We start from the raw sequence: 8,625 nt of genomic DNA on the forward strand, positions 1-8,625 counted from the left end.
CAGAAGATTGGAACACAAGTGGTTCTCATTGGTCAGGGAGGCCTACTGTATATAAATAATATTCAGAAAATGAGCAGAATTTCCTCTTCAGGTTTCCCTAAAGACATGATCCTGGTCACAAATCCAAGTAATTGAGCTCTAGGCGACAGTTTCGGTAGCTTTGTTTTTATATATATATATATATATATACATATATATGCAAAGAAATTGAACCTGTAAAGTTTAAGCAGGACATTAAAAAGGTGTGTGTCCGACTGCTGCACAGTAGTTACATGGCTTTAAGTGCCACACCTGGCTTTACTGGAAAATAGAGAAGCAAAGGTTTAAGCAGGGAGCGGATCATATTTGTTGTTTTATGCGAGCGTACCTTTTATACATGGTATTTAATATGACTTTGTAATGGCCAACTGTATTCTGCTAATGACATGGTCCAGTGAACCATCTGTCTGGGGAATGAGAGGACAGCAGATCGGCTGTCAGAGGTGATACACACACATCAAATCTCACACAAGCACACAGGGTGCCATTAAGTGCTGTTTAGGATTGGAAAGCCTTTTTCTCTGTGTGTGTTTGAGTGTGTGTGTTGGCTCACAAAGCTCAAACAAATGGATTCAATCCCCGTGCCCCTGTTGTGACATCATCTCTGAATGTCATAATTGAGGGGTCGGTAAATTGCCGCTTTTCTCCCCGCTCAGCGTCGCCCCATGTGTCAATACCGGGGTTCAAGGTGACGGAGCGGATCGATACGTAGAGACAGGAGCCATCCGCTGGATTTACAGCCCAGTAACAAGAGAGCAAAAGAAAGGACGCCTGCTGTAGCCTTCAGCCAGCTGCTGGACCACACAGCAGTGCTGCCGGCGAGCATTCGTCAAACACGCACTCCACTGATCCTCCGAGGAGTGCTGTGTTCCTGTGGTTCTGGGGGACTGTGTCGGTGTGTGTGGGTTGTGTTTTAGTCGAAGCTGGAAAGAGTCTTCATTTGGATGTCGTCGCCATTAACTAATAATATTAAAAATCCTTCTGTTCCATTTTAATACTGCAGTGAGGTACACATGGCTTTAATCAGAGCAATGAAACATTAGCTCCACCGAACGCACACTCTGTATTTTATCCCCTATTTCTTACATTTTAATAACACATGGGATTGCTTCACTGCCACTATGGTGAATGAGCATGATTACAGTTATCAGTATCTCTTTAAAAGTACATATTGTATGCAGATGTTGTCTTAAATGTATAATTTCCGTAAAGTTTTGAGTGCTTTTAAACGTATTTTACTTAAGAAAAAGATCATTACTTCTTCCACTGGTGCTGTGTATTCAACTATGATAAGTTTGTTGGCAAGGCCCATTGTGGGAAAAGCTGTGTCAGTGTCAACATGTTTTGATTTCATTTGGGCATGGGTGGATTCCTGAATGGGCTGACAAGGCAAAGGCTCAGGGGACCTGGGGTCAGAGAGCCTAAAAGTCAAAGCGTCTGCATTTATAATGTTTTGCTGTCATTTCTTGTTTGGAGTCCTAACAACATTTTGATGATGAGGTCCTCCCGCAAAGTTATGGTTATGTGGCATGTGCTGTGTAACCACTCGGCTACAAAAGGCCCTACTTCAACCTGACCTAATAATACTTTTATTACATTTGTTTTCTAACCTACTGAAAACTCACTTAGACTACAGCAAACCAATATAAAAATGTGTTAAATTAAAAACTGTATTTTTGATAGCATCAGCCCACCCTTTCCTTTTAAGGTTTTGTTTAACATGTTAGTTTTTATGTATATGCGTCATTGTGGATCTGCAGTGAAGAGGAAGCTCTGGGAAAGATGTGTATAAGCCTTCTGAACACTGACGTGTACCTTTACAGAAAAGAAGACAAAATCAAGAATAAAGCGTACGATATGTGAACTTCAATACAAGAAAAAAAACAACTAAAAAGGACTTTCGCATTTCTCTTGTCTTGTATGTGCTTGTGCATGGATTGAAACATGTGTGGGGGTGTGCTCTTACATGTGTGTATATGTGTGAATTTATGAATTCATCACAGCTGCTACAGTGTCCAGCAGGCATGGATGCCACAATGATAGTAGGTGAGCTGTGAAGGTGACGATGCCTGCTGCGTGTGTGTGAGTGTGTGTGTGTGTGTGTGCTTGTGTGTGTGTGTGTGTTCCAGGTGATGGATTAGCTTCATTTCCAGTGTAAGCCGTCTGTTGTGAGTGAGTGAGAGTCTGTATGCTTGAACCTTAGCGGCGGGAGGGAGTTGTGAAAGTGATATGTGTGTCTGCTGGACCATGTGTGTGTGAGCATTTTGTGTCTATTTATACGTTTTTTTACCTGCAAGTGTGTGTGTGTGTGTGTGTGTGTGTGTGTGTGTGTGTGTGTGTGTGTGTGTGTGTGTGTGTGTGTGTGTGTGTGTGTGTGTGTGTGTTGTGTGTGTTGTGTTGTGTGTGTGGTGTGTGGTGATGTGTGTGTGTGTGTGTGTGTGTGACAGTGGCGAGTGATGGCTCCAGTATAGCGTGTAGTATCGGCGGACAGACGCTGAGTTTCTATTGCCGGGCGGCAACGGCGAGGGGTGGTGTACAATACAAAACGTGTGTTGACAGGCGCGATGGACATCACAAGGTTATGGATGACCTCAACCTATCCCCTGTGTGCCTTGCCCCACCAACACTCATATAACAAACTGAATTACTGTTATTGTTTAACTTACTTCATAACTTGCTGTAAAAAAAGGCATTTGAAGTAACATTCCACACAATAAACTATGTGCCAGTACGATAAAAAAATGTCTGTATTGCTATGGAAAATCCTTGTCTCGGATTGACTGATAAGTGCCTGCCACAATATGTGCATGTTGGTCTGAATTTTTGAAATGTTCTGAACAAGAGCATTATGTTTGTTGTAGATATTTGGAGTTATTCAGGGAGGGATTCAGTGATTATCAAATGAATTCAAAGAAAGTAGTGCCAACAATCAGCCAGGTTTAAAACAAGCTACATTTTTTGTTTGAAAAACGTTACATCACAGACAGCTTTAAAAAACTCACTGTATAATCAGGTATCATTCAGTGAAACCTGTAGGACTGTCTTGTGTTTCTTTTAAGCAATGTTGCTAGGTTGCTTTTGAAAAATTCATTTGGTGACTCTGAAAACTCTGCCAAGGTTGTTTAACATGTCATGTATCTGCCCTGTTATTTGGATTAAATGGGTATTTCCTTTGGCCATACTCTACTGTTCCACCAACAGACCGGAAACAAAACAAGTTGTGATTCATTGGAAAATGATTTGATAAATGACGGATAGTAAAAAGAGATATCTGGAGAAAGTAAAATACAGTAAGAGTGTAATTTAGAAATCTGGTGAGAGACAAGACACTTTCCCATTCTGTTTACATTCTAAAATGTGGCCTGGTCCTGAATCCAGTACAAGTGAACATATTTAGCATATGCTGTGTGTCTTATCTAGTGTGAAAACAACTGAATTATTGCTTTTCTAATACAAACAAAGACAACTTTAAGTTGAGCTTAAGTTCGCCTGCATGTCTGCTTGTATGAGCTCCATCTGAGCTCCATCTGAGCTTTGTGTGTGTTTGTGTCTTTTTTCAGTCCTTTCAGCCCAAAACAAGGTAAACGTATAATAATAACATCTTCAGAATGTATCTCCCCATCTTTCTCCCTTGAGCAAAACAACCCACAACACACCTCCCCCCCCCCCTCCCGCGGTGCGGGGAGCGGCGGGTGTGAAATGTAAAAGGAAGAATGCTGTCGTTCAAACTGTCCCAACCACCAGTGTCCCCCTCTCTTCCCCCCCCCTTTTGCTCCCGGTTTCTTCCCGCAGCCCTTCCTCATGTCTGCTTCTTACTCTATTTCTCTGTCACCATCTTCCTTCCATTCTACCCCCCCCCCCTCTCTCAGGTGGGCTGGCTGCTGCGGGTTGCAGGTGCGCGGGACCCCTCAGCCAATGAAAAATGAGTGCCGTCGCGCGCCTTGACTTTGATGAACCTCACCGCACGTCGGCCTATCACTCTTCTCCATTTGGCTTCCCCCGGAAAAACCGCCCGGCGACACACACTCAAACACGCAGCGCGCACACACACGCACACACACACACACACACACACACACACACACACACACACACACACACACACACAGACAGACAGACAGACAGACAGACAGACAGACAGACAGACAGACAGACAGACAGACAGACAGACAGACAGACACACACACACACACACACACATACACATACACATACACACACACACACACACACACACAGCCAGACACACACAACACACCACACATAAATACAAACACACACACCACACACACACACACACCACACACACACACACACACACACACAACAACACCGAACACACACACACACACACACACACACAGAAGTGGCAACGCTGTAACCAAATATTTGTCCTGTTGAAGGAAGAGGCTGCGCTCGGGTAATGACGCGGTCAGAAGCCCTTTTGTATCTGTGTGGATGTGTGTGTGTACTCGTAATACACAGTCTCTGAGAAAACTGAATTATGCACTGAAAAGTTGACTGAAGGATAAATAAAATCATGGATAAGAGAAAATAAGGCAAACATTTGTTAAGGAGAGATAATTATCTTTTCACTATTTTTAATTAATTAAAAATATAGAACGCATTATCTACAACTCTAATTTCTAATGAGACATACTGCCCCAATAGGGATTAAATTAGCGTTAAATGGTCTATTAAATTAATATTCCTTGATGTGTATACTCCATCCACCAACTTCCCTATTCCCATTTGAGAAATTTCCTTAATTCTCCCTCTCGTCTGTTCTGACTCTATCATGTCACACGACACAACAACACACAAAAACACACGACACACACACACACACAAAACACCACACACACACTACACACATGTCCTCGTTGCAGGACACCTCTTTTTTGTGAAACCCTTGTTTAAAGGAGGACAAACGGTGTCGAGTCACTGTGTGAGTGTGTGTGTAAACAAATATGTGTTGGTGGTGTGTGTGTGTGTGTGTGTGAGTGTGTGTGTGTGTGTGTGTGTTTGTGTGTGTGTGTTTGTGTGTGTTTTGGTTTTCTGGTGAGAACTATGACAAGAATTTACCCAGCTGAGGTCCTGAGAGGCTGATGGAGAGTTAGATAGAAAAGGATTAGGGCCAACTGGGAGGGATAGCACTCAACTCTTATAGCTCTCACATTGCAAAACAATACACTCTCACACAAGTACAAACAACACGCACACAACACACACACACCACACACAACAAAAAAACACACACACACCACACACACCACACACACCACACACACACACACACACACACACAACACAACACACAACACACACACACACACACACACACACACACACACATCACGGATAAGTGAATAAACAAGTCACCCCATCATAAGTAAAATGTGTTTCTCTGAGAGATTATGTCAAGATTGTCTGCGGCATGTCGTAGGTTAAAACATCTATTCACACATTTAAACTCTTTGAGACTCAGAGAAATTGGATATATACTGTTGTTATATTGCTGGATTATTTCAAGGTGGGTTAAGCTGTCCATGACAAAACAATTTAATGTCCAGATTGAACATTGATGGTTGGGTATAGGGTCTGAGAGTAAACATCATAATGCGTATTATCATTTGGGGTGTGCGGCTATTTTGGTATTAAGACAACCCACAGTTCATTATTAAATGACTTCTTATGAAAAAAACACATCCAGAAGGCCATCGTTTTTATTAAATTGTTTATGACCGAGAAACTGTTCATCATTCTTTGCTTGTTGAATACAGTTTTAGATAAAGAATGTTTACGATGTCCAGGTTCTACAACTGTTAAAAACATACCAGCCAATCAAAGAGAAGTACAGCCCTATGGCCCTGACATGCTTTCATTTTGAACATTAACATTAACCACACAATTGTATGCAAACATGTCAGTAAAAATGCAGCAGTACCCACTCATGACCACACACACACACACAACACACACACACACACACACACACACACACACACACACACACACACACACACACACACACACACACACAACACACCACACACACAACACACCATATAAATCTCCTTGGCCCCCCCCCCTCCGCTCCCTCCACTTCCCAAACTAGACAAAACGCATTACACAAATGAAAACAAGTGAGGGTTGGAGGAGGGGGATGGAAGCGGAGGAGGGAAGGGAGTGAGATTTTTATTTAAGTGTTCTTGTAAGCCATCCTAAGATATTAATGTTGCAAAGCTACTTATCAATATTTAAGAACATAAAAGGAGTGTGAGGGCGGAGTGGAGTGTTGTGTGTAGGGAGGCAAACCAGGAGGGACATGCCTCTCGAGGTGTGTGTGATTTGTGTGTGTGTTTTGTTTGTGTTGTGTGTGTTTGCCCGAACCACAGAACAACAATCAGAGATGAGTCTCTGACAGTTAGAGAAGAGGAATGGCTCGGTCTCTGTCTACAAAGCTTTAACACGCCCGCAAACACACTCACACAAGAAAGTGAGCGCTGTTAAGTTGTGGTCAGGATGGTAAATACAACTGCTAATGCCCATAACCACAATATGCCTTATTTTATGTTGTGGTTAAAAGCACTGATTTATGCTTATTAATGCATTAAGGTATGCTACACGTGTATGTGCGCTGTCAGGGTGATGCATGGATAGGTAGTTTAAGTATAGGATCGACTATGTGTATTCCCATAGGTCCCTGTGTAAGTGATACTGATCACCTTTATCTCATTGTAGTTGATATGGGTACTACTGCAGTACCTTATACCACATTTTGGTTTGCTCCAGGACATTTTACAGTCGTCCATCAAGCATACAAACTTTCCTTTTAGGTTTACACAACATATTTGTTTCACTCCAATTCAGTTGGATTATTAAGAGATAACATTCTTAATCACACTCATGGTTATCACACAATGGAAAAAAACAATAAGAATAACAACCTGTAAACATGCTTCCCACTTCCATTTTAAACTTTTAAAATAGGCAAATGAAAGAATAAAAAGAAAAAAAAATAATAGTTTTAAATGGTTCAGTTCTATTATAACTATGATGACAGACTCTGTGTCTGTCTTATGTGTCGTTTCTCTGTCTGTCCCTGTGTGTGTCTATCCGTCTGCTCATCCCCGTCTGTCGTCTGTCTGGTCTGTCTGTCTGGTCTGCTGTCTTTCTTTGTGTTTCTCTGTATCTTGTATCTCTGTGTGTGTTGTGGTGTCTGGCTGTCCTGTCTGTGTTTCTCTGTCTCTTGTATCTCTGTGTGTGTCTGGGTGTCTGCCTGTTTCTGCTGTCTGTCTGTCTGTCTGTTGTACTGCGTCTGTCTGTTGTGTTCTCTGTATGTCTGGTGTGTCTGTGTGTCTGCCTGTCTGTGTGTCTGTCTGTTTCTGTTGTCTGTCTGTCTGTTCTGTCTGTCTTGTGCGTTTCTCTGTCCGTCTGTCTGTCTGTCTGTCTGTCTGGTGTGTCTGCCTGCTGTTGTCTGTCGTCCTGTCTGTGTGTGTGTTTCTCTGCCGTCGTCCTGTCTTCTGTCTGTCCTGTCTGTCTGTCTGTCTGTCTGTGTGTGTCTGCCTGTTCTGCTGTGTCTGTCTGTTTTTCCTGTCTGTCTGTCTTGTCTGTATGGTCTGTGTGTTTCTCTGTCTGTCTGTCTGTCTGTCTGTCTGTCTGTTTCTGTCTGTCTTGTCCTGTCTGTCTGTCTGTCTGTCTGCTGTCTGTTTCTGTCTGTCTGTCTGTGTGTCCTGTGTGTTGTCTGTCTGTGTGTCCTGTGTGTCTGTCCTGTTCTGTCTGTCTGATCTGTCTGTCTGTCTGTCTGTCGTCTGTGTGTGTTCTGCCTGTCCTGTGTGTCTGTCTGTTTCTTCTGTCTGTCATTCTGTCTGTGTGGTGTCTGCCTGTCTGTGTGTCCTGTCTGTTCTTCTGTCTGTCTGTCTGTCTGTCTGTCTGTCTGTCTGTCTGTATTCTGTGTGTTTCCTGTTTCTGTCTGTCTGTTCTGTCTGTCTGTATGTTCCTGTGATGTTTCTCTGTCTGTCTGTCTGTCTGTCTGTCCGTCTGTCTGCGTCTGCTGTATGCTGTGTGTTTCTCTGTCTGTCTGTCTGTCCTGTCTGTCTGTCTGTCTATTATTGAGTTATCTTGCAACCCTTTGAACAGATCAGATTCTGCTTTTCGTTGGCGTGTTGCTGAAGGCCAGAAGCTCAGGAAGTTTGTTTAGGTTAGCTTGTTTTGTAGAAAGCAGTGAAAACCTGATCTGCTTTGATGGATCTGGTTAATAAAATTCAAAACAAAGCAGCATTGTGTTGCAAGCGAAAGACTAATTCTTTACTCACACCACTGCTTTCTATTCTACAGTTAATGTGGGTTCCTCCTGATGTACAGCCGTTCCCTCCGAACTGTTTCTACCAGGGCCCCGTGGTTAGGGGCATAGACCCTTGTAATTTCAATGGGGAAAACATGTGTGAAGCCCATATAAAAGGGAGCAGGTGGTAAGTTGTTCAACAGCATGTCCAGCGGGGTTTCAAGAGGTTGTGGCTTTTTGTTGATGATGGGAATGGAAAATGATCTAAGAAAGTTGGACATGTCTTTAATAAACTTTCT

Source organism: Notothenia coriiceps, unplaced genomic scaffold (assembly GCF_000735185.1).
Source record: "Notothenia coriiceps isolate Sejong01 unplaced genomic scaffold, NC01 NC01_scaffold00036395, whole genome shotgun sequence".
Lineage (NCBI taxonomy): Eukaryota > Metazoa > Chordata > Actinopteri > Perciformes > Nototheniidae > Notothenia > Notothenia coriiceps.